At 35.7% G+C, this 26,535-nt stretch overlaps 1 protein-coding gene across 1 annotated transcript in view; it reads right to left on the reverse strand.

Moving 5' to 3' along the window:
- Window positions 1-26,535, reverse strand: part of LOC145263083 (DBH-like monooxygenase protein 1) — a 414,483-nt gene that overhangs the window by 73,567 nt on the left and 314,381 nt on the right. The gene's annotated exons all lie outside the window — the stretch shown is intronic.

The raw sequence follows: 26,535 nt of genomic DNA on the forward strand, positions 1-26,535 counted from the left end.
ATAATTTTTAAAATACAATTATCCACTGACACGTGTTTCGTCGTCTACGACTTATCAGAGTGGCTGAATCTAGCGAGACTCGAAATCGGGACTCCATGATAAGATTTCGAGTCTCGCTAGATTCAGCCACTCTGATGAGTCGTAGACGACGAAATACGTGTCAGTGGATAATTATATTTTAAAAATAATATATATGCCTCTCCCCATTAAGGGGGTACCAGATTGGTCAATGGGAAAATTATTCCCAACAAGCATTTAGGTAAAAATGTACTTTCGTATAAATACTTGAATTCATTCAAGAAAGTATCGCTAACAAAAACAAATAAAAACATCCATCTCTCTCTCTCCCCCTCTCTCTCTCTCTCTCTCTCTATATATATATATATATATATATATGAAACGTGGCTGTAACACTAACCGTATCGCTACATATCAAGCCTCTCTCTCTCACACACACACACACGTTGCATAAGGTATCGTCGCAAAGGAACAAGCAAAAAGAAAAAAGAAAGAAATGAAAGTGCAAATGAAACACATTTATATGTAGTCCTTCCAACAACAATGCATTTCATTATTTTTCAAAAGTTCATATTTTTACAACGCGCTGTCATATGACGTGTGCTTTTTAAAAGTCTCTCTCCTCGCTACTTAAGTCCGACCATCGCCAGCGTCTTTTCGTCCTCGTTTTCACACGTCCATCTTCCCCGAATCCGGAACTTGCTTCTTTTGCTTGACCATGTGGTGTTTTTTATTTTTTATTTTTGAATCCGTCTTCTTCCCGTAACGTCAGCGCGTGCACACGCACACACACAACACATACACACAGGCAATATATATATATATATATATACATATATTTAGTAGAAATGGTAATTAATACAAACTGAAGGAAGTGCTCAATGCTGTTGTAGAGCAAATATACGTTTTATTTTTTATTACCGTATCTTTCTGTTAAGTTACATTATTGTTTCCGCTACCCGGCCGTTTGTTTTGGCCGTCTGTAGCTTCCTAAGACTTTTACAGAAATGTTCGTTGTTATGGGATGATAGAGTGAAAGAGTGAACAGGGGATGGGTGCGAGAAGAGCGGGAAAAAAGAGGAAGGGAACAAGGGGGAAAGGTGCGAGGGGGTGCTTGGTATGTCGGTAATGTTTTAGTTTTGGAGTTTAAGGAACTTGTGGGGGAGGGTCTGGGAAGTTAATTTCTGGTGTGGCTGAGGGCATAGGGATACATGGAGGGGGAAGGGGAATATGTGGGGGTAGGAGGAAGGGGTTACTTTAAAATTCGAGTTTTAATGTTAAAGTTTTTGGCGTCTCGTTGGTGAGATGATTTATTGATAAGTATGTCTTGACCGGTTGGGTGTTCGCTTAGGTTCGGAGGCGTGAGAAGGGGCTATTATTCGGTTAATTTATTTAGTTTTTATTTGTTGTTAATTGTTTGGAGAGGGTTAGCTAGCGGCTACGCGCGCGAGCACACACATGCGCATGTACACACATGTATACTTAAAGAAACGTTCATATGTAGACATACATCTCCGCCCTGGCATGCAAATATATGCACATATGTGCGCATGCATGCATAGACATTATATTGACCCAACGCGTTCCACGATATAACAATTTAGCGACGATGATTTGGAAATAAAGTAAACAAAAATACTTAAAAAAAAAAAAATAAATAAAATGAAAAAAAAAATGTCTATCTCCGCAGAAGTTCTCAAACAAATTTTGGCACATCAATAGGAACAATTTGAAAGAGCCAACTGAATCTAATAACGACATTAACCCAACAATTTCAGTTGCAAGACACCTGGAATTCATCTAGTGTCGAGCTTTCCAACATCATTACAGAATTTTCATATGACGCCGACAACAACTCCACGTTCAGCTCATGGTTTTCACGATGGAAGGACCCATTTTACCATAATTTTTCTAACAAGGACGACGACTGGAAAAAAAACGTTTGCTGATACCAAAGTTGGGTACAAAAAAAAAACAAAAAAAAAACACAAAAGGTTCGTAAATTTTATTTTACCCAAACAACCTTCTGATTTGACTTTTACTTTTGACGGACATTTTTGTTCAATATTCGTTATAGTCCAGCAGCAACACACATTACCTTCACTAACGTCACACATCAACTCAAATAATAGACCCAAAGTTTTGAATAAAAAACCACCGTCTGCATGCTGGTCTTGCGATGAATGCCACTATGCTCGTTTTTGCCAAGTGTGTCATAAACGTGACCACAAAGAAAATTTTTGTCATACCTCTAAGGCCAAATCCCCTATTCAGCAAAATGACAAAAAGAAAAACCAACAGAGGAAATCAAATGCAGTGTCTGCCTCATTTAAGATCGATAACACATCTCGCAGAAAATACATAAGCGTCAGATTAAATAAGCGTCCAGTTCGTTTCCAATTCGACACAGCATCAGATATTACTCTAATCTCGCGCAAAACATGGACGAAAATCGGGAAACCGGACCTATTATAAACCAATCGTGTTGCCAAGAGTACATCTGGAAATGATATCCAACTTACTGAGGAACCGAATTGCTCTGTTTCCTTCCAAGACAAAGTATTCACCGGAACCTGTTATGTAACAGACACTGATCTAAACCTGATCGGTTTGGACTGGATCGAAGAACTCAATCTCTTCACGGTCCGATGAAAAGCTGTCTTCAACACATTTTCCCTTAAGTCAGTTCAGGACCCTGAAAAGCATTTTACTCAGACGCTTAAGTCTAAGTTCAGTAATGTTTTCCGAGAGGATTTGGGATGTTGCACAAAAATGAAAGCCACTCTCAAGTTGAAAGCAGATAGCAAACCGATATTTAGACCCAAACGCAGTCTTTTATGCAACTCCCAACATAGTTGGAAAGGAACTGGATCGACTTAGAGAAACTGGAGTAATAGAACCAACAAACAACTCCAGATGGGCAGCCCCTATTGTTTTGGTCCGGAAAGCAAACGGCAAAGTTTGCATCTGTGCTAATTATTCCACGGGACTAAATAATGCACTAGATACACACTAATATCCCCTGCCAATACCTGAAGACCTTTTTGCCAAAGTAAATGGTGGAACCTGTTTTGCAAAACTTGGTCTTTCTGATGCATTCCTACAAATCGGAGTCGATGAGGACATACAATCAACACTCACAAAGGATTATTCCGATACAACCGTCTTCCTTTCGGGGTTAAAACTGCCCCATCTATATTCCAGCAGACCATGGATGTGATGCTGACAGGCATAATGGGAGCCACAGCATTTATTGATAGCATCATCATCTCTGGCACATCCCAGGATGAACTCCTACAACGTCTGATCGCTGTACTTGATACGATCCAACAGTATGGTCTCCACGTACAAGCTGAAAAATGTCTACCGAACGTCAATAAAATATATGGGTTTCATCTTTGACAAAACATGTCGACGATCAGACCCAGAGAATATATCAGCCATCAAAAACATGCCAGCCCCAACAGACATCAAAACTTTACGTTCTTTCCTTGGGTTGGTAAGCCATTACAGCTCAATTTTATCAGACTTACACCGCATCCGAACTCCTCTCAATAACCTCCTGAAAAAAGGGATTGCATGGAACTGGTCACTAGAATGCAAACCTACTTTTGCCCAAATCAAAGTTTTACTCTCTTCAGATCTTCTCTTGACTCATTTTAATCCATCTTTGGACCTTATCGTGGTTTTCGATGCTGTTGGAGCCGTGATCTTTCACATTTTTCCTGACCGCAATCAAAAAGCTATCGCTTATGCATCTAGGACATTGACACCTGCAGAAAGGAACTACAGTCAAATCGAGAAAAAAGCCTTGGTGATAATATATGCTGTAAGGAAGTTCCATAAAATGATCTACGGACGTCACTTTACTTTGGTTGCAGACCATAAACCTTTGGTGATCATTTTTGGATCCAAGAAAGGTATCCCAGTGTATACTGCCAATCGACTACAACGATGGGATACCACATTATTGAACTACAATTTCACAATTAAGTACCTTTCAACCAATTCGATTGGACATGCAGATGCCCTGTCGAGATTAATTAGTACACACCAGAGGCTATATGGAGATTCTGTTTTTGCAGTAATATCCCTGGAGCCAGAAATCTCTTCAACGCTCACAGCCACGATAAGAGAACTGCCGGTTACTTCTGACATGATTACAGAAGCTACAGCTTCTGACACTCTACTACAAGAAGTCATCCACTACAAACCGTACCAAGTGGCCAGCAGTACCCCCAAACAAACAGTTACTACCGTTCTTTCAACGGAAATCTTCCTTATCATAGGTTGATGGTATACTTCTCCTTGCCGAACGGGTCATCATCCCCTCATCATTGCAAAACAGAATTCTAAAACAATTCCATTTCGGACACCAAGGCATCAGTCGCATGAAAGCATTAGCACGTGGATACGTTTATTGGCCCAAAATGGATAAGCAGCTGGAAGATCTTGCACGCACTCGCTCTAAATATCAGCTAGCACCTAAATTCTCTCGAAAATCTACACTTTCTTCATGGCCTATTCCAGATTCCCCCTGGTCGCACCTCCACATAGATTTTGCTGGGCCCACAAATAGACAATCTTTTCTCGTTGTTGTAGATACCTACAGCAAATGGCCCGAGATATTCCAAATGAACTACATTAATCCCGAAGAAACAATTTCCAAACTTCAGAAAATTTTCAGCAGATTCGGCATTCCTAAGATTTGGTCTCTGACAACGGCACCGCTTTAAGCTCAGTCAAGTTTTCGACTTTTTGTCAAAAAACAATCCCCCCCAAAAAACTGTATCAACCACATTCGCACACCACCATTTCACCCACAGTCGAACCGTAAAGTTGAACGTCTTGTGGACACCTTTAAAAGAGCTCTTTTAAAACTCAGGAGAGAAGGGAAAACACTAAGAGATACTTGAAATCTTCTTGACAAGCTATAGGGCAACACCAAACCCTAACACACCAAACGATAGCTCACCAGCCGAATGCTTGATGAATCGGAAAATCCGCTTACATATCGATGTCCTACCTCCAAAACTACATCATTCCATCAAGAGGAACACAAAAATGGAAGGGCAGTAAAACCGCCACCATGGTCTACTCCAAAGAACATTCTTACCAGGTCAACAAGTCTTAACAAAAGACCACCGTTATATAACAATGAAATGTTTCCTTATTTGTTCGTAAGTGTTACGTTTCTTTCCTTATGCGCTGCTACCTACAAAACGTGAAGGTTGGACTCCCTGCGGTAAGATATTTTATGTTATATTGATCTAACGCATTCCACGATATAACAATATATATATATATATATATATATATATATATATATATATATATATATATATATATATATATGTATATATATAATCAGGATTCGGTTCTGGGGTTCAGGAAAGAGTGAGTCACTCTCTCGACAACAGCACGTTTCTGCCCTCTTCTTTTCCAATCGACCACACCTGGCCTCTCACCACCAAGGTCACACCGCACAATCCGAACGCCAAGAGAAGATATTCACGACTCTTTTCTCTCTGCTCCCCCAGGAAATTTTTCCCAGCTTTTATATCCTTCTATCTAGAAAAAAAAGGAAGAGACAGGAAAAAAATAGCTTCTTCCACCATGCTCTGCCTTCCCAAGATGCCCTTCGCGTATACATATGCGCTGGCCATCCTTTCCTTCTTATTTCCCAAAGAGCGATGCAGATACGCCCGGTACGTTTCTTTTTTTGTTTATTTGTTTTTCTTCTTCTTTTCTAACCATATACCCCACAATATATATATATATATATATATATATATATATATATATATATATATATATATATATATATATATATATATAGTTTTTTGAGTTATAAATGTTTAGTTAGTATCTAATGATCATACCAATAGTGTAGAGTGTTTTTAATTCAAGCTTGTAAAATTGCCTACACATGGCAGTAATATGTTTTACACTTGTTTTATTTCCTCGTTTAAAACCTAAGGACGATTAAAAAAAAATAGTCCGTGAAACAAGTCGAAACAGGAGAAGAGAGAACACGGACAAATAAACAAACGAAAAGTTGTTTTCTCTTTTTGTCTCATTGCGCATTTTTTCTTTATATTTCTCATTTCAATTTTTGCAAATTAAAGAAAAAAAAGTTTTATGATTAAACATGAAAAGTCCAATACTGTGATGCACGCAGTATTAAATGGAATCTACACTGCTTAACTTCGTTGATTTTACTAGAAAGATAGACGGGCAGACAGGCAGACAGGCAGATAGATAGATAGATAAACAGAAACAGATAGATATACAGACATGTAGATAAATACATACATGCATAAGCAGACATATATATATATATATATATATATATATATATATATATATATATATATATATATACTTGTTTATTGTTATATAAACATGCTCACATCCCGCTGCTACAAACAGCCACTTGTTTCAATCAAACAACAGATATCATCAGGCAGCGACTTGACTATTCAAATGTTCAATGAATAACGTTATTCATTGAACATTTGAATAGTCAAGTCGCTGCCTGATGATATCTGTTGTTTGATTGAAACAAGTGGCTGTTTGTAGCAGCGGGATGTGAGCATGTTTATATAACAATAAACAAGTATTATCAGCTCTTTTTATTGAGCACTATCTAACAACCTCGTTGAATTCATTAGTCCATTACTTTTGAATAAAAAACCCGAGTATATATATATATATATATATATATATATATATATATATATATATATATATATATATACCCGAGAGCAGATATGTTTCTCCAGCAAAGACTCTCTTATTTGACACCATTATGTAAATTTCCTGTAAATATACCTTTTCCTGATACACTTCTTATTTGATCTACCTTTGTTTGTTGAGTCGTCATTTGTATTGCTTTCTACGTTACTTGTTTCAACCTGCAAACTTAACAGTGACGACGAGGATGACGTCAAATATAACAGTTTGACGAAGAAATGGAAAGAACTCACTAAAAAATAGTACAACGGTTGACCTTTCTAATGAATACAAGTTTTGACGAACGAAATAGTCGTAAAAACGGATTTTACGCTAAAGAGTTCGACTCAAGCGGAAAGAATGAATAATTCAGCGAACATTGGAAAACTGTAAAATATTTTCCTCGCGAAGTACAACACTAAAAGAAAGAAACGGTTGTTTCCCAAATTCCAAGAACAAAAACTACATTCAGGTTAAAAAAAAGTAACCTCGATTAATAGTATTTTATTTACTAAAATACTAGTCGGAAAAAAAAGACAAACCAAAACCTTTAATTAGTTTCCCGTGGAATCCATCTTAAAAAAAAATAACAAACTGTAAAAGTGAATTTTTGTAAAACGACAAACAGATTCGTATTACTAAATTACGAAGAACAGATTCTCATTACTAAATTACAAGGAAGTAACATACGAAGAAAAAAAGTTTACCAGTGGATTTCCTACATTGCTGTAAATACCAACTAAAGACTTTTTGGTAAACCAAATATTTCTCTTCGGTATTTAAAAAAAATATACCACAGTTAAACGAAAATCAAGGAAAGATTTTTTTAAAAACTAAAGTTGTCACTGGATAACGGATATAAGACAGTAAAACGTCTTGGAAATGCCTAAAACGGAAAAGTAAATCGTATTTTGTGGTTTCAGCAAAAGCCCCAGTTCTTATGTTGTGGTTGGATGAGCTTGACTCGCTAGCGAAGTGAGAAAATATTATTCGAGCAGTGATATTACTATTGAAAACAGGAACTATGAACAATTTTTTGTAACACAAGCCATTTTATATGGTACGGATATTGTGTTGCATGTGAAATTGTACAATTTTCTTTGTAACTGCATCACTGCTACTGAAGGATACAAACTAAAAATGGAAGATTTATCTATAATGTTTATGCAATTTTTGCAGACGCAACAAAAGGCGCAATCCGAGCTAGATGCACGTAGAGAGGAGAAATTATTGAAATGGCAAATGGAACAAGAAGAAAGGCAGAAGAAATTACAATTCGAACAAGAACAAAGGCAGAAGAAATTACAACTTGAACAAGAAGAAAGGTAGAAGAAATTACAATTTTAATATGAAGAAAGGCAAAATGAACGTTTTGCTAAAACACTGGAACTATTAAAGACTAATCGAGAAAATGTCGACAGTACTAATTTCTCGCATACAACTATATTTAATAGCATGGACACATTTAATTATGTGCCGGAGGAAGAAAAGACTTTTGAAGAATACTATACAAGATACGAGGATGTCTTTCAACTTGATTGCAAAAGTTGGCCAAATAGCCAGAAAGTGAGCCTTTTACTCAGGAAGTTGGGTGTAAGAGAACACAGCAAGTTCGTAGATTATATACTACCTAAAAAAACTACGGAATTAGATTTCATGGAAGCTGTAAAATTACAAAAAGAATTATTTAATCCGAATATATCTCTTTTTCATAAGAGATGGTTGTGTATGAATCTAAGGAAGATTGACAACCAAGATTATTTGACATACGCATCAGTTGTAAATAAAAACTGTGATAATTTTAAGCTAGCGGAACTAACAGTAGAAGATTTCAAATGCCTAATCTTCGCACAAGGGTTAGTCTCCACGAAAAATGCAGAAATACGCAGATGAGTGTTGTCTAAGCTGGAATATGAGCAAGATTTAACACTTCAGAAATTAGCAGAGGATTGTGAAAGGACCATTACACTAAAAAAGGACTAAAAAAGATAGAAGAATCCGGAGTGGCATATATAAGAAAGGTTAGAAAACCATACACACCAACCAAGAACTATACAAATAAAAGTAGTCAAAACGGAACGAGATATTCCAAATATAATAATTATAATTATAGTAAAGAATATAACAAGTCCCTTCCTAGATATAACTGTAAGAGATGCGCAGAAAGACATTGGGAATCGGATTGCCCTTATAAGAAGGAAAAATGCTACATTTGCCAGAAAGTCGGACACAAAAGCGATTGTTGCAGATATAAAGATTTCACCAGAAAGAGAGTACAGCAAACAAAATCAAATGAAAAATTAGGCAAAAATCGGCGAAAATACATAAAATCTGAAATATTTAAAACGCCAATAAAATTACAATTGGATTCAGGATCCGATATTTCTATAATAAACTTGAATACATGGAAAAAGTTGGGTAAACCAACCATGACGAAAACAAGTAAATCAGCTCGGACGGTAACTGGTGGTGAGATAAAATTTGAAGGAGAAGTTATCCTTCCGATAAAATTAAAAGGGATTACGAAGAAATTAAAAATTTTCGTATTGAAAAATAGCGAAAACCTGTTTGGAATAGATTTGATTGAGAAATTTGGACTCTGGGATAGGCCAATCAATACATTCTGTAAAAAAATAGAACGTACTACTTCAACAACAGGAAATATAGAAGAGGATTTAAAAAAATTATTCCCTGATGTATTTATGACTAAATTAGGTCGTTGCAATAAATTTAAGGCCTCGTTTGAACTTAAAGAAAACACCAGCCCAATTTTTAGAAAAAAAAAACGAAACGTTCCGTTCGCTGGGCTGGAAAAGATTAATAAAGAATTAGACAGATTGGAACAGACAAGAATACTATCAAAAATATAACATAGCCACTGGGCAGCCCCCACCGTATATGTAAAGAAAAAAAAATGATGAAATCAGAGTGTGCGCAAACTTTTCGACAGGTCTAAACTCCATATTACAAGATTACCATTTCCCTCTACCAAGCCCAGAGGAAATATTCACAAAGTTGAATGGTGGTAATATATTCTCCAAGATAGACTTGAGCGACGCGTATTTACAAATACCGGTCGAGGAGAATTGCTCAAAAATACTATGCATCAACACGCATAAGGGATTGTACAAATACAACCGGTTGCCCTTTGGCATCAAAGTAACGCATGCCATTTTTCAACAAGCGGTGGACACCATGCTAAGTGGTATTGAGTGTGCATGTGCATACCTGGACGACATTGTTGTCAGGAGCAAATCCCTAGAAGAACATAAGGAGCATTTAAAACAAGTATTCACTCAAATACAAGAATTCGGGTTTAAAGTAAAAGAAAATAAATGCGACTTTTGTATGAGCGAAATTAAGTATCTTGGACATAATAAATAGACATGGGCGACGTCCAGACCCAGAAAGATCTGCGGCAATAAAAAACATGCCAGCACCTTAATACCCCGTCAAACATATCACCAGCTGATTTAATGTTTGCCAGAAAGGTGAAATCAGCGTTTGATAAACTATTGCCAAGACAGGCAATTGTCCGAAACACTACACACATGATAAGAAAGAAATATAACTCGGGAGATCGAGTATATTTCAAGTGCTACAGGAATAACACTTTTTACTGGGAATGTGGAGTAGGGGATAAACGCATTGGTGATTGTGCATACATGATTAAAGGTTCACAAAATATACATAAAAGGCACCTGAACCAAATAAATAAAAAAAAAACGCCACATTCAAGATGGTGATTATACAACAGCAGACGAAGAGGAGGAAACCATGGACATCATATACGAATCCTTTAATTTGGAACCGCCTCAATATACACATGAACCCCAAAGATCAGGTAGAAAAAGAAAGTTTAATGAACCATTAATGTTAAATCCCAAGAGAAAAAGATATTGAAATCTGTGCGACTTCAAATCTTGGGAGGAGAGTGTTGTGGTGGCACACATTCATTTGCATATGTGCATAGTAATTACACATAAATAGGAAGACTCAGTTAGTCTGAGTGTGTGTTCACCAGAAGCCACCGAAGGCCGCCGAGAGCAGATATGTTTCTCCAGCAAAGACTCTCTTATTTGACACCATTATGTAAATATCCTGTAAATATACCTTTTCCTAATACACTTCTTATTTGATCTACCTTTGTTTGTTGAGTCGTCATTTGTATTGCTTTCTACGTTACTTGTTTCAACCTGCAAACTTAACATATATATATTTATGTATGCATACACTTGTGCCCGATATTATTCATACCCCTCGGATCTTTGAGATTTCTATAAGAATATTGCTCAAACCAGAAGGTAGACAATATTAAAGGGATTTCAAACAATAAATCAAGCATAAGCATTTAATTTAAACTCAACAAATAAATAAATTATGCAAGTTTGAAACAGTATACAAAGAAAAACAATAATGGCACTAGTTCAAAATTATTCATACCTCTCTTACTAATAGTCAATAGCATGCCCTTTATTCTTAATAACTACCTGTAACCGTTTTGGATATTTATCAACAAGGTTTTTACAAGCATCAACACTGATTTTTTACCATTCTTCAATGCAGTAGTTCTCCAAATCCCTCAAATTTCTAGGTTTCCGCTTTTTAACCTTAGTTTTCAATATGTGCCAGAGGTTTTCGATAGGGTTCAGGTCGGGACTCTGGCTAGGCCATTCCAAAATATTAATTTGATTATCCTCAAACCATTTCTTGACTATTTTGGCAGTATGTTTTGGATCATTATCCTGTTGAAGGACCCAGTTTGGTCCTAAATGGAGCTTCTCCGCATCCTGTCTAATGTTTTTCTGGAGTATCTCCAAATATTGCTCCTTCTTCATGGTTCCATCTATCTTGACCAAACTACCTGGACCACTAGCCGAAAAGGAGCCCCAAAACATTAGGCTACCACCACCATGTTTCACCGTGGGTATGGTGTTCTTTGGGTTGTAAGCTTCTCCTTTCTTCCTCCAAACGTAAGAAGCATCCATATGGCCAAACAATTCAATTTTTGTTTCGTCAGTCCACAAAATACTTGAGAAAACGGACTCTGAAGAATTCACATGGGTCCTAGCAAACTTTAGACGTGCTGCAAGGTGTTTTCCGGTGTGCAATGGAGTCCTTCTTGGTCTTCTTCCTTTCAGACCATTTTCATGCAGAGTCCTTTGCAATGTTTGCCTTGATATTTTTATGCCAGAAGACTCCAGATTTTCTAAAATTTCCTTAGTAGTGGTGGTTGGATTTGCATTAACACTGCTTACAATATCCCTGGTGGCTCTAGCAGACAGTTTCCTTTTCCTTCCTCTACCAATCAAGTTGTTTGTTGTGTGGTGGCTCTGGAATTTTTTGATGATGCTCTGTACTGTTGCTGTAGGGACCTCAAATTTCATGGAAATTGACTTGTAACCTAAACCATCCTTATGTGAATTCACAATTTTAGTCCTAAGATCATTACTAAGCTCTTTTTTCTTCCCCATTCTAATAATTTTTATTCTTTTATTGGTTTTCAGTTGATATCATTTTAATTTCTGAAAAATGCAAAAACCGAAATGAAATTAATCAAAGGTTGTATAAAAGCATTCAAAATAAGAATCAAACAGGAAACAAACAGTCAGAAACTCGATTAATACTGAAAAAATAAGGGGGTATGATTATTTTTGAACATTGCAGATTTTATAAATAGTTGTATATTTCTTTTATTACAAGTATCCCGAGATTTTAAAATGACGAAAATGATCAGAAGAGGTTTATTAAGAATATGTATCAATATGGACGTAAACAATAAATTCTTACAAAGTTACACCTAATAAACTCAATTTTCAAGGAGGGGTATGAATAATATCGGGCACAAGTGTATATATTTGTTAAAAAAAATGCCTACCAAACTCCACTATCAGTTTTTGGTCTACAGACATGAAACTAAATATATAGGGTATTCGAATTCATGCGAAACTTTATATTTGGGTTTTAGCCGGGGAAAATCAGTGCAAAAAATGTGAACATTAAAAAAATCGAATTTGCCAGGTGAAGGTCGAACGATTGGATTACGAATATGCATGCGTAACGTAATAGCTATTGATTCATGCTTTAATTTTTTTTTTATTTTGCAGCAAACATGTTTTCATATTTTAGGCATTAACATCAAAAGAAAACGTACATCGTAAGCTAAACGTTTTAGTATCGATTCTCGGTAACGGCGCACGAGTATTTTTTGAAAAACTTTTTAAATCATTACAATATATTGGGTTCAATATAATATTATAATAATAAATACGAAATCTGCGTTAATCAAAATATCGTATTTAAGCGTATTTTACGACCGAACAATACCGGGCGGCCTGCTAGCGTATATATATATATATATATATATATATATATATATATATATATATATATATATATATATATATATATATATATATATATATATATATAATGCTCCCTATCTTGGGTTGAGAATATAGGGAGTGATATACAAACTGCCATAAGCGTATTATGCGACGCTCTTCGTGTAAACAAATCGAATGGAGGCATTTGGACGATGTCAAAACATCGTTAATTCACTACTTGCACAGCAGCAGTCGTATAACATAATGAGTGTCATTTGGGCGGTCCGGTTTCGAGCCTGTCTAGCCGCACTGATGAGCTGTGAAACAGCGAAACAGTACTGTATGTGGATGACTCTCCCCCCTCTCTCTCTCTCTCTCTCTATATATATATATATATATATATATATATATACATATGACAAATATATAAATACAGACATACAAGATGCATACAGACAGAGACAGGCATATAGTATCTTGACAGACTATGGAATTTTTGTGGCAAGAGTCGAGCAATCTCCACCCTGGGTCGGCGTTGTTAAATACCAGGTTCAAGATGACTGGAAACAATGCCGAGAAAAGTGAAGATCACATACAATGTCTAGAATTTCCAAATGGTCACCCATCTGGTACTAACTTCGATGATCTTACGAGAACATGTGTGTTAACGTAATTATGCTGTATATATGACAGACATATAGACGCATACACACATACTTACATAGACATTTAGATGCATACATACATAGATAAAGAGGAAGCTAGATACATACACACATACACGCGCAAACATAAATGCAGATAATTATATGGACACATAAATAGATAAATAAATAAATACATAAACATATAGATAGACATATTAGGACACACACACGTAATACCAAACTGTATAACAACAAATAAACGACCTACAGGAATTGAATTATTTTAGAGATATGGACGTGTTTTTGTCTAAAAATTGCATAAAATCAAATGAAAACTATGTCTTGGGTGCCATCATCTAGTATCGACCCCCCCAATAGCGCTCCAACTTTTATCGTTACCGTTTGAGTTGTCGTCAATCGTATATGAAATAGCTAAAATTGAACTACGAGTTGCCCTCGATAAGTTTCCAGACTTTTTTTGTACAGGAATTTACAATTGTCGTAGATTCTTGAAAATTCAGTATGTTATTGCCATACAGCTTATGAGATGACTAACCAATTTTTATGATTTCAGGGTCAAATGAACAGTTACAGTAGGAATTGGAATGCACTCTACTAAAGCCTGATTGTCACAGCTGAATTTTAAAAATGCAATCTAGACGTCAATACACTTAGGAAGAACGATATACAATTTACTTTTGTTTTAAATTTGGAAAAATGCCACAAAGACTGCTTTTGAACCATCTTGCATGAATCGAGTTTTTAAGTGGCATAAAATTTCAAGAAAGGCAGGAATTCTGTGAGGGATGAGGAGAGGTGTGGGACTTTTGGTTAATCCCTAAGATCAAGGAAAACCTTAAAGGCTGTCATTATGAGACAATTGAGGAGAAGGAAGAGACTGTGATGAGGGCCATTGGCGCACTCACTCAAGAAGAATTTAATGAAGAAGTTGTTGGAACGGTACAACAAGTGCATTGCAGCTGAAGTAGATTATTTCGAAGGAGACTTATGTGTACTATCAATAAAAATACCCATACGAAAAAAGTCTGGAAACTTGTTAAATATTTTCACATGTGTACAGGGGAAGTTTAAGTTGCAATTTCTTTTAATTTTGACCCGTTAGCAGCTGGCCAAAAACTAATGGCCAAAAAACTAATGGCCAAAAAACTAATGGCCAAAAAAACTAATGGCCAAAAAACTAATGGCTAAAAACTAATGGCCAAAAACTAATGGCCAAAAACCTAATGGCCAAATACTAATGGCCAAAAACTAATGGCCAAAAAAACTAATGGCCAAAAAACTAATGGTTAAAAAACTAATGGCCAAAAACTTATGGCCAAAAAAATTAATGGCCAAAAAACTAATGACCAAATACTAATGGCAAAAAAACGGCCAAAAACTAATGGCACAAAAAACTGGCCAAAAAAACTAATGGGCAAAAAACTAATGGGCAAAAACTAATGGCCAAAAACTAATGACCAAATACTAATGGCCAAAAAAACTAATGGCTAAAAAACTAATGGCCAAAAACTAATGGCAAAAAAAACCTAATGGCAAAAAAACTAATGGCTAAAAAACTAATGGCCAAAAACTAATAAAAGCGATATATAAAAAAGGAATCAATTTCACCCACTAAATACTAAATACTACATCCTTTACTCACTTCTTCCTATGCTCTCACTTCATTTTTCTTTCTTTTATTAATATTATTGATCTTTCTATTGCTTTCATTATTATTACATTTTTTGTTACATTTTGTATCTGGCCATTGTTATTGCTGGTTTTATGCTGATAGGCGTATTTCAATTTCAGGGCAGTATGACCCAACCCCTGTGAGAACCGGTTTAGCAGTAGTAATTGTTATAATAGAGCTTAGTCAAAGCTTTTATTATGTAAAGGTATATTTGCTGGTTGGTGACTCAACTCAAAAGAAAGGGAAACTTAATTGCAGTTGATGTGATAATAACAATTGAATACTAACACTGTGTTGTCAATAAAAGAATAATATACTTTATTTTCTACATTAATGGAAGGCAGGTGATGGGCCGATAGTTATAACATGCAGTATACTTCTGGCAGAGCACTGTTCGTGTATCCGTCTCTATTTAGGATAATATCTGTCAAAATTACGTCAATTGAGATGCAAAAATTTCAGTTGGTTTTTTTATCCCAGTAGTTGTTTACTTTCACCATTATTTTATTTATTACTTACTTTCTATTGCATTTTTCAAATCTTTCAGCCACAAAGCACTTCTATTATGTTTCTTTTCGACACCGCAAATATTATCCCTAAACTTTGTACAGTCTTCTAAACTTGGTACTTCATTACGTAATTAGACTTTTTATGTTCTTTGTAGAACTTCTGGTCCAAACCAAACAACATATTCTCTCTAAACTTTCCAGTTCTCTTTTCGTACTTCTTCACCTTTGCTTATTCTTTAGCAATTTTTATTTTATTTGTTTTTTTTTAAATTACATTTTCACCCCAAACAAGGTACATTGCCACTTTGATGTAGGGGGCTACCATTAGGGACATAAGCTACAGGGGTACTATGCGGGGAGTTGGCCAGCAAGATGTTGGTTCACGTTACACTTGAACTTCTGCACATCAATACAGTTGGGGAAGCAGGAACCCGGAAGGGACTTCCAAAGTCTAGCGGTTCTGAGGAAGAAACTACTGGAGTACAAGGCTCTCTTACATCTAGGGATCTCTAGTGTGAAGGGGTGGGATTTTACTGCTTGTTGAGTTCGTCGGGGGTATTTACGTAGAGGGGGTACAAGTGCTTGCAGTTCGTCGAAGCATTCACTGTTAAAGTACTTGTAGAACAGGGATGCTACATATACTGCGATTTCGTCGATGGGACAGAGGCTGAAGCTTTGTTGGCAGTTCAGGACCTATCATGTTGGCGATTTAGGACGGTTTTATTTCCATCTCTTTTCAATCTGTACTTGTCATTCAGTTGTTTGAATTGCTCTGTCTTCTTCGAACTCAATTGTCATTTCAACCATAGTTCAAGCAAATTTACATCCTTTCTTATTCTTTTTACGTCTTTATTCTTCTTTTGCACTTCTTTTCAATCCGATCAAATTATTTGTTACTGCTATGGTCCTACATTTTACATAATTTATTACTTTAATTATCTTGTCTACCTGCACCTTCAGAGTTTTTCTGTCTAGTTTTTAAAACATGATTCGATCACTTCTTTTTCCTTCCACCGTGAGATCTTTCAATCTTTCAACGACCCCCCACTCTCCTAGTTTTTTTCCAGCACACAACCACCAGTTTCCCCACCATCACCAATTACCTCATTACTTGTTTCCTCTCCTTTTCTGGCCACTTCTGCCACATCTTCCACTTTATTCTTTGTTTTTCCTCAATGATCTGCACATATTCGTTTGCCGTGTCATATATTACTACTGTGTTTACCTGTCTTTTTATGGCTTTCAATTCCAGCTCCGATAACCATCCATTTGTCTGTGTTGCTTGTGCCTGATCACACATTGCTGTTCTGTTGATTCAAACGTTTTCCGTTTTCTCGATTCTCTAAACATACGTTGTCTGTATCCCCTGATAAGCTTTCCATTTATATATAAAGAGCGTAGAACGTGGACTTTTTTTGCATTTTTCAGTTAACAGGACTTCTTCTTACTCTCGGTGGCCGTGGTTAACTTCCCTTATTTTGTCCTTTATTCCTCACATTCAATAAACAATGTTTCTGATAAAGGTGAAATAATTGTTGTTTTCTGGATCGGGATCTATCCATCTAACATTTAAGCTACAGTGTATACATACATACATACAGTGGGAGCAATAAGTATCCGATACAAAGCAAAACGTTGATTTATTTTTATTACACGAAATTTAATAATTCCAGACTTCCTCTTAAGCATAAATAGCAGGGTGAATTTCACGAACTACACCTTTCTTAGTATACCCCATTCTACTGTAGGTGATTTGTCCGTTTCGATTTAATCACAGTAGTGCATTGAGAGTGTGTGTGGGGGTCAGTTATCTATCTATATTATTCCTTGATAGAATATGACCATAGAATCTGCTTTTAAGTCATTAAAGTACTACACATATGAAATGTTTCTATTCCCGTGTTATTGTCGGTGTATATTTAAGACTGGTCTATCATTGTATGTGTGAAGAAATTATTTAATGGAGCATATATAATTACGCATTCACTAGATAATTGCATAAATGTCATATTTAAGGTTCAAAAAGTATCCAACACAAAGAAAAAATAGTATTAGTATTTAGTAATATGACCCCTTTTTTCTACGCCATAACAGTCTTTAAAAGTTTGAGATACTTCCTTACAAGATCGTTACAAATGTTAACTGGAATTTTATCCCATTATTTTTGGCAGATTTGTTTAAGTTCTGTCAGATTCCTCGGATCTCCGTTTTGTACCATCAACTTCAACTCTCGCCACAGATTTTCAATTGGGTTGAGGTCAGGTGATTGACTTGACCATCCTAATACCTTTATTTCCTTCTCCCGAAACCATGCGGTAGTTGCCTTAGCCGTGTGCTTGGGATCGTTTTCCTGCTGAAATATCCAACCATTAGGCAAGTTCAAATCCCCTGCAGACTTTGGGAAATTATCATCAAGTATAGCCCGATAGATTTGAGAATTCATTTTCCCTTCTATGATGTGAAGTTTTTCAGGGCAGGCTGAAGAGAAACAACCCCAAACCATTATACTTCACTGTAGTGATAATATTATTTGGGTCTCCAGATATGACACGTTATTTCGACCAAATAATTCAATTTTTTTTTCGTCTGACCATATTATTTTATCCCCAAAACTTGAAGGTTTCTCCAAATGTTCTTTGGGAAATTTTCAGATATGAATCGGCTTTAAAAAAAGGAGTTTTTCTTGGTTTCCACGATTGGAATTCTCTCTTTCGAAGCACTGTCCTAATTGTATTCTTGAATACACGTGTCCCAGATGCTTCTAATGTTTTCTGAAATTCAGAACGAATTATTTGTAGACCCTTCTTCACTTCACGGACCAACAGTCGGGCCATACGGTTAGAAAGTTTGGAAGGACGCGTTAAAAATGGCATATGGGAAGTGCACTGGTCGGGCTTCCATCTACGAATTGTGTCACCGACGGTCGAAATTGAAATATTCAACATTGTTGAAACTTTTCTATACCCTGAAACATCGACGATTATTTAGTTTTAGAAATTGTATAAACAGTGCAACTAAATTGACCAAAATAAATAATACGCTGCCAAGAGTTACGTAACTCTCTGAATCATCACATGACACATAATTGGTTAATTAAAACTATTTTTCTTTGTGCTAGATACTTATTGAACCTTAGATATGACATTTGTGTAATTATCTAGTAAATGCGTAATTATGTAAGATTTTTGATACGAGATTTATATTTCTCATACAAAAATACATTAGAATAGCATTTTCTTATTGTTTTTGTTTTCGTGTAATAAAATATTTGCTTTGTATCGGATACCTATTGCACCCACCATATATAAGCTAGTTTTTGACGTTGACATGTTTTATTTAGCTCCTTACATCAAGTAGCTTCATAGCTTGTCCGGAGCGATTTTCATATATATATATATATATATATATATATATATATATATATATATATATATATATATATATATATATATATACCATAAATATTTTGCCTTTTTTTGCTTTTTTCCAAAACAATTATTTGCCCTTTTTGTTTCTTTTATTTTATCATTAAACCCATCGATAGGCGATCTGGGTTTAAAATCTCGCCCTACTTAAGGCTACAATGGTATTTACTTTAAAATGGAAATATAGTTTCTTTCGTGAGAAGATAAACAGGTTTTCAATAACCTCAAAAAATGTTGTAAATTAAACAGGCTTTATTTCTTTTCAGAACGGCAAAATCACGTTGACACACCAGTTCTCGCATGATCACCGAAGTTAAGCAACGATGTGCCTTTCCAGTACCAGATGGGTAAATATTTGGGAACGTTTGGTGCTGTATGTGCTCTTAGGTTATCTCCATACTGTTTCCAGTCTTCCTGAATTTATATATACTTGCAACTGGAATTTATAGCAATGCCGACCCAGGACAGGTGTGGTTAGAGAGCGTGCAATTTTTGCCACAATAATTTCACGCACGGTTATCCTTCAGTGAATGAAGCTGTTTATTTAATTTCGGATAATTAAGTTTTTTTTTTGCATAAAAAACAAACAGACAAAAATAATTGATTAATTTTACAATTACAAACTTCGAGACTAATCTCTAGTGTCTCATTATAAAACTTTGTAACAAAAACTCGTTTTTTCCCGCTTTGTTTCTTTAAAATAAGATGTAGAGTTTTCAGTGCAGTACGTTTTGATAGGGACCTAACACGTTCTAAGCTCCGTCGCAAGGAACATAAGAAAAACAATGAATAGGAAAAAAATTCAACTCGCTGTTTCAAGTTTTAACAAAATACCTTTATTCCTTCTTCTCCGACCACACATGACTTCTTGTCTTGGCTGTTACGTCATCCACGTCTCTAACGTGATCATGATCGTGATTATGATTATCGGTCTGTACACAATTTCTTTTTATAATCTTTTACCTTTTCTTTGCAATGACGTCACTTCGCACACGACGCGATTAATTGCATATAGCTGTCATACACTTGTCCGCGCTCTGTTACATTAGTACCAAGAAATGGGACAACTCTAAGCACAGCTCCATAACGTTCAAAGTCATTTAAAACCTAATGACCAGTCAAATTAAGAAAGGGAGCATTATTTGTATAGGCTGTCCAAATGGTTGTAGTCAAAGAAATGCTCCTAATTTCACCAAGAGATGATTGAATTTTTACTTGTACCTTTGTAAATATATCTAAAATTATTTTTTCAGTATAGTACTTTTTTGATGGAATTTTGTAATTTGGACAAAATTTTGCAATTAACCTATTTTAATCTCATGTCGGTTGTAACAGAATATGGTTGAATATCGACAGCAATTATTTCTCCTATCAGATATCAGATCTCTTGTGACATGTAATCATTATTATCCCGAGTTTTTTTTTGGTCAATATTGATTCTATAGTAATTTAGTGTTTCGCTGGAGGCTAGAAGTTGCTGCCATTTGTTCCTGAAATGTCTATACCTGAATAATCATTGTGTTTCTTTTTCTTATTTGCAACTTTTTCTTCTTTCCGGATGAACTTTCTAAAATGGTTTAACATATTAGGTATGGTAAAAGTTTTGGCTGATTTGTCTCCCCTTGTTGTGATGACTTATTTATCTCAATAAAATATGCAAAAAGATATATATATGTAATGGTAGCACAGGAAAAAAATGAGGAACAAGAGTATGACTGATGAAGAATGTTTTATTTTCAGTTTGCACACGGTCGCAATTCACCGTACAATTTCTCAACATAAAAACTCAAAGATAGAGTAATACTTTTCTTTGACAATGATTTAAAGTACAAAATAACATTAATTCGATAATAAGCAAAAGGAGAGGAATTTTCTATATGTTTACCTTTATTGAGCTCAAATTTAGTCCAGTCGCAAAAGGCTAAAAATCTTAGCAACGCGCCATGCCTGTTATTTGAAAATCCGTTGTAGACAGTGCATGTCCCTTCGGTAAATTTTCACCGGCAACCAAAATAAGGAATTAATTTATCTGCGTTTACAATATGATTAAATTTAATATTAATACTATTTTTGCTGAAATTTTGCTGATATATCGGCAGTAGAAAATGGTAAGGAAATAATTTGTCTGTGTTTACAATATGATTAAATTAATATTAGTACAATTTATGATAAAATTTTATTGGCAGTAGATCGACTATAGAGGTAATCGGTCGATTATAAACGAACCGATTAATCCGTATTCGGTTAGTTTGCTTATCAGTTCATTCCTACTGTCCATATTTGGCCAGGACTCCATCCAATAGACCTGGGATGTTATTTTTAGTAACAGTACATTTGAAAATTTTTGCTACTAAGTGGCTTGTCACTTGCGTCCAAGATAACACAAGGGGAAGACATTGTCGTTCAATAAGCCGAAAATCCCTCATCACGATCAGACAGTTTGAATATATATCTTAACTTTCACAAAAAAATATAATATTAACATGGGAGGGGAAATTATCTTCAATTTTCAAAAGTACAGGGTGGAAGGAGGAAATTGTCGCCCTAGAAAAGACGACATGACTCCATTTCCCGTTGATGAAAACCGCCTTTCTTTTTTTTTGTTGCTAATCAGCGAGTTGTGTACAATATCCCAAGAGTAATAGACGCCTTCTACCATGTCTGAAAGTAACACGAGATCAGAAATACGCCGCTGTACAACTCACGTTCTCTATCGATCCGAATTATGAAACAGCATCCTCAAAATGCATTACTGGATTGTTAAGAATGACAAGGACGTGCTCAGAATGATGAAAACAAAGTTTCTGGCCACGGTTTTGGTTTTTGGTGTGATTTCAAGTGGGGGTCACATCATGCCACCTCACATCTTTGAAGTTGCCTTGAAAGTCAACACCAAATGTACCTGGATGTATTAAAGAGTATTATGATCCCCGGGTGCAATCAAGTTGCCACTGGCAGACTCTGGGTGTGGCAGCAGGATTCGGCGCCGGCTAACAAGTCCAAAGAGACCCAGGCTTGGCTTCAGAAGGAGTCCTACGACTTTGTACCCTACTCTCACTGTTGTCCTCATCCGCTGGACTATTTCGTTTAGACATACGTCGAGAACATCTCACAACACCAAAGCACGCCGTATCGCCGACATCCGCCGAGTATTCGCTGAGCTCCCGCCGATGCTTGTTAAAAAGGCATGCTTCCAGTTCCGGACCAGTACATTGAATAAATATCAGCTCTACTATTTATTATTTCTTATTGAAAAAAATCAATTCAGGTAACTTTATTATGAAGTTACCTGAATTGATTTTTTTCTATAAGATTTTTTAATATGTTGTAGTGGTGTTTATTTTAGGGCGACAACTTATATTGAGTACAATACTTAGTTTGTTTCTTATTTCTTCGTCTAGAAATAATGGAGAGTAGAAAAAAGCTTGTGTAACTCTTGCTTATCCGTTTTTTTTTAGCTCTCCAACATCTTGTAAAATCTCGACAGTCTGTTCAGTATTTAAAAATACTGGATGTCAGTCTTCTGCATCACAGTACAGACCAATCAGCCTCCTGTAAGTCACGAGTCTGTGATAAATAGAGAAGTTATGGGTTTGTATTACTGTACACATAGATTCGAAAAAGTTGTCAAAAAACAAATATATAACAAATAAATGTTATCAAAGGCAAGATAAGTTATTTTTCTGCCAAACTGGATACATTTTTTGTGTTTTTATTCAATGTAACATATTTATTCAGCTCGAAAAACATACAGTGTTTACCGATGTATTCAAAAATTCAAGATGGCGTCTTATTCTCTCTTTAACACGGTAAGTGTGGGAAAAGATGTTATAAATAAAAAATCGGATAAAATACTGTTAAAAACTCGCTCAATATATGTTACCGTGACATAGGTTGACATATATTCAGCGGGGTTTTAATAGTATTTTGTATAGTTTTTTATTTATAACACCTTTTTCCATACTTACGGTGTTAAAGAGGTTGTAAGACGCCATCTTTAATTTTCGGTAAACACTGTATGTTTTTCGAGCTGAATAAATATGTTACATTGAATAAAAACACAAAAATGTATCCAGTTTGGCAGAAAAGTAACTTATCTTGCCTTCGATAACATTTATTTGTTATATATTTGTTTTTTTGACAACTTTTTCGAATCTATGTGTACAGTAATACAAACCCGAAGTTATCAACCACATCGGCAAAATCAACCTAGTTATCGACGAGCACTGCGGTTTTCGTTCTAAGAGTTGATATGCTGACTGTAATATCATACAGGAACAATTAATTATTGACGATAGCTTCGTTTCTAGAGCAATATCTCTTGACATATCACAGACATTTGATAGGGTTCAGCATAAAGGCCTACTTCACAAAATTTTCAACTACAGAATAGCTGGAAACATCCTTTCAATAATCAAATCTTTTCTCTCTGATAGATTTATTAAAGTAGTCGTTAATGAGCAGAAATCCGAAGCTGATAGTATTAATGCTGGCGTGCCTGAGGGCTCCATCCTGAGCTCAAAACTAATTCTGATTTAGAAAATCGACTATTATTATTAAAAGTTTAAAACATAATTTTATTGCATATCGTTCTACTAAAGTGTCCTCAAACCTAGATCGCATTTTTGAAATTCAACAGCTGTGACAATCAGGCTTTAGTAGAGGTCATTCCAATTCCTGCTGTATACGTTCATTTGAATCTGAAATTACGCAAATCGGTTAGTCATCTCTACTAGTCTCTCGCTCCTGGACAGGGTTCAAAAGAGAGTAGCCAACCTAATAGGTCCCAAACTGGCATCTAAATTTCAGCCCCCGTCCCACGGACGTAATGTTGCATCCCTCTGCCTGTTTTACAAGTATTTTAATGGTGGATGCTCTGACGAACTACAAGCCCTCGTATCCCCTCGACGAAAATACCCCCGACAAACCCGACAAGCAGGGAAGTCCCACCCCCACACAGTTGAGATCCCTAGATGTAAGAAAGCCTTTTTACTCTAATAGCTTCTTCCCCAGAACTGCAGGACTTTGGAATTCTCTTCCGGTTTTCTGCTTCCCCAACTGTACTGACATGCAGAAGTTAAAGTGTAATGTAAACAGATATCTTGCTGTTCAACTCCCTACTTCGTACCCCTGCAACTTAGGTCCCTGATAGTATTCCTAACATCAAAGTGGCAACGTGCCTTCTTTGGGTGAAAGCGTAAAAAAAAAGAAAGATGTAGAGCAATAACATATCGAATTTTCAAAAGTCTACGGCAATTGTAAATGCCCGTGAATAAAATGTGGAAACTTATTGAAGGCACCTCATACATAATCAATTTTGTGTAACAATGCTATTCGTTTGGGTATGTTGTTTTTCAGCTTCATACATTGTTGTGGGATAGTATTTCTCCACTCTTAATTTCTGCCAGGGTTACATTTGTTTGCAAATTTTCTACCAGCCAATTTCTTTGTAACTACCGCACAAGTTCTTGGCTGGATTCGGATCAGCACTGTAAAATATGGCATAGAAATTAGATGAGTTTGATTGCGAGTTTTTAAGAAAGATTCCAGGAATAAAATGGAGTGATAGAATTACCGACCAAGATGTCAAAGATCGCACTAACCATCAAGTAGTATCGTCAATAATTTGCAAACAATATCTAGGCAGGCTCGGCGAAACCCTACGGGAATGGTTTCCAACTTTTGTTCATGGCGGCACACTATATGAATTAACATTTTTTTTTTTAATTTTCGTGGCACACCTATCGCAAAAAATAAATATATTCTACTCATAAAGCCTTTTTATAATAAAATATAAAAAGAAACAGATGGCTATATGTGGAGAATGTTTATTCACATAAATTAACATATCCTGTATTAGAATAATACTGGTGAATGTCAGTGGAACAGTTGTGCCTGGTGTTTTTTAACTACTGCTGCAATATGTGGGCGAATATGAGAAAGACATGCTCTTAACTCTTCTTAAATTAAAAAAAAAATTTCACGTCTTTTTATTTTCAATGCTTTTTAGGTAAAGATTTGAAGTTCGCATAAATACGAAGATGAAAATTGCAGTCAGATTTTGATGGCTTCTTTTTTAGAGTTGTAATTGAACGCCATTATCATGATTAAGAAATGAAATATCTTTATTAAACGAAATGAAATTAAATGGCTTCTAGATCTAATCTGTTCACGACACGACAGTAATAATTTCACGGCGCACCTATGTGTCGTGGCACATTTATGCTGGGAACCACTGTTCTAAGGAATACGATCAGATTATTTAGTAAAGATAAACGGATGGAATTTTTCATCAGCAAAAGTGCCATTCTTGTGATAAAAGGAGGTAAACTCGTCCAATCAGAAGACAAATCCGATAAAGAATGTTGACAAAGAGAGAAGCTACAAGTAGTATCGTCAATAAACTGCAAACGATATCTAGGCAGGCTTGGAAAAACCCTATGGCTGTTGTTCCCAAATTTCATGGCGGCACACTATATGAATTTAAATTTTTTAAAAAAATTAAAAATTTTCGTGGCACATCTATCAGAAAAATAAATATATTCTACTCATAAAACCTTTTTGCCAAAATAAAAAAAACAACAAAAAAAACAAACAAACATATGAACCACTAAAATCAACATATTTACGGTATTCCAATTATAGTGTTAAAATCTACACCAGAACTTGCCCCCCATACTTACCAAACTGTTTAAGCGTTGCCTTAAGGAGAAGTGCTTTCCAACACACTGGAAAACCTCATCAGTATGCCTTGTATTTAAGAATTCAGGTGATAAGTCATCTCCCTCTCAATACAGACAAATAAGTCTCCTGTGTGTCATGAGTAAGTTGCTGGAATCCATATTAAATAGAGAAGTAGTCAACCACCTCAGCAGAAATAACCTTCTTAGTGACACGCAATATGGTTACCGTTCTGCTAGATCTACAGCAGACGTGCTAACGGTTATATCTCATAGGATTAGCGGATCTCTCGACAAAGGCTTCATTTCTAGGGCAATAGCTCTTGACATATCAAAGGTCTTCGATAAGGTATGGCATAAAGGCCTACTTCACAAGATTTCCAGCTACGGTATAACTGGAAATGTTTTCTCAATTATTAAATCATTTCTCTCTGATAGGCTCATAAGAGTAGTGGTTGATGGGCAGATACCAGAGGCCCTCAGTATTAATGCTGGAATCCCT

This window comes from Euprymna scolopes, chromosome 38 (assembly GCF_053919585.1).
Source record: "Euprymna scolopes isolate OS-2025 chromosome 38, ASM5391958v1, whole genome shotgun sequence".
NCBI classification, from domain to species: Eukaryota; Metazoa; Mollusca; class Cephalopoda; order Sepiida; family Sepiolidae; genus Euprymna; species Euprymna scolopes.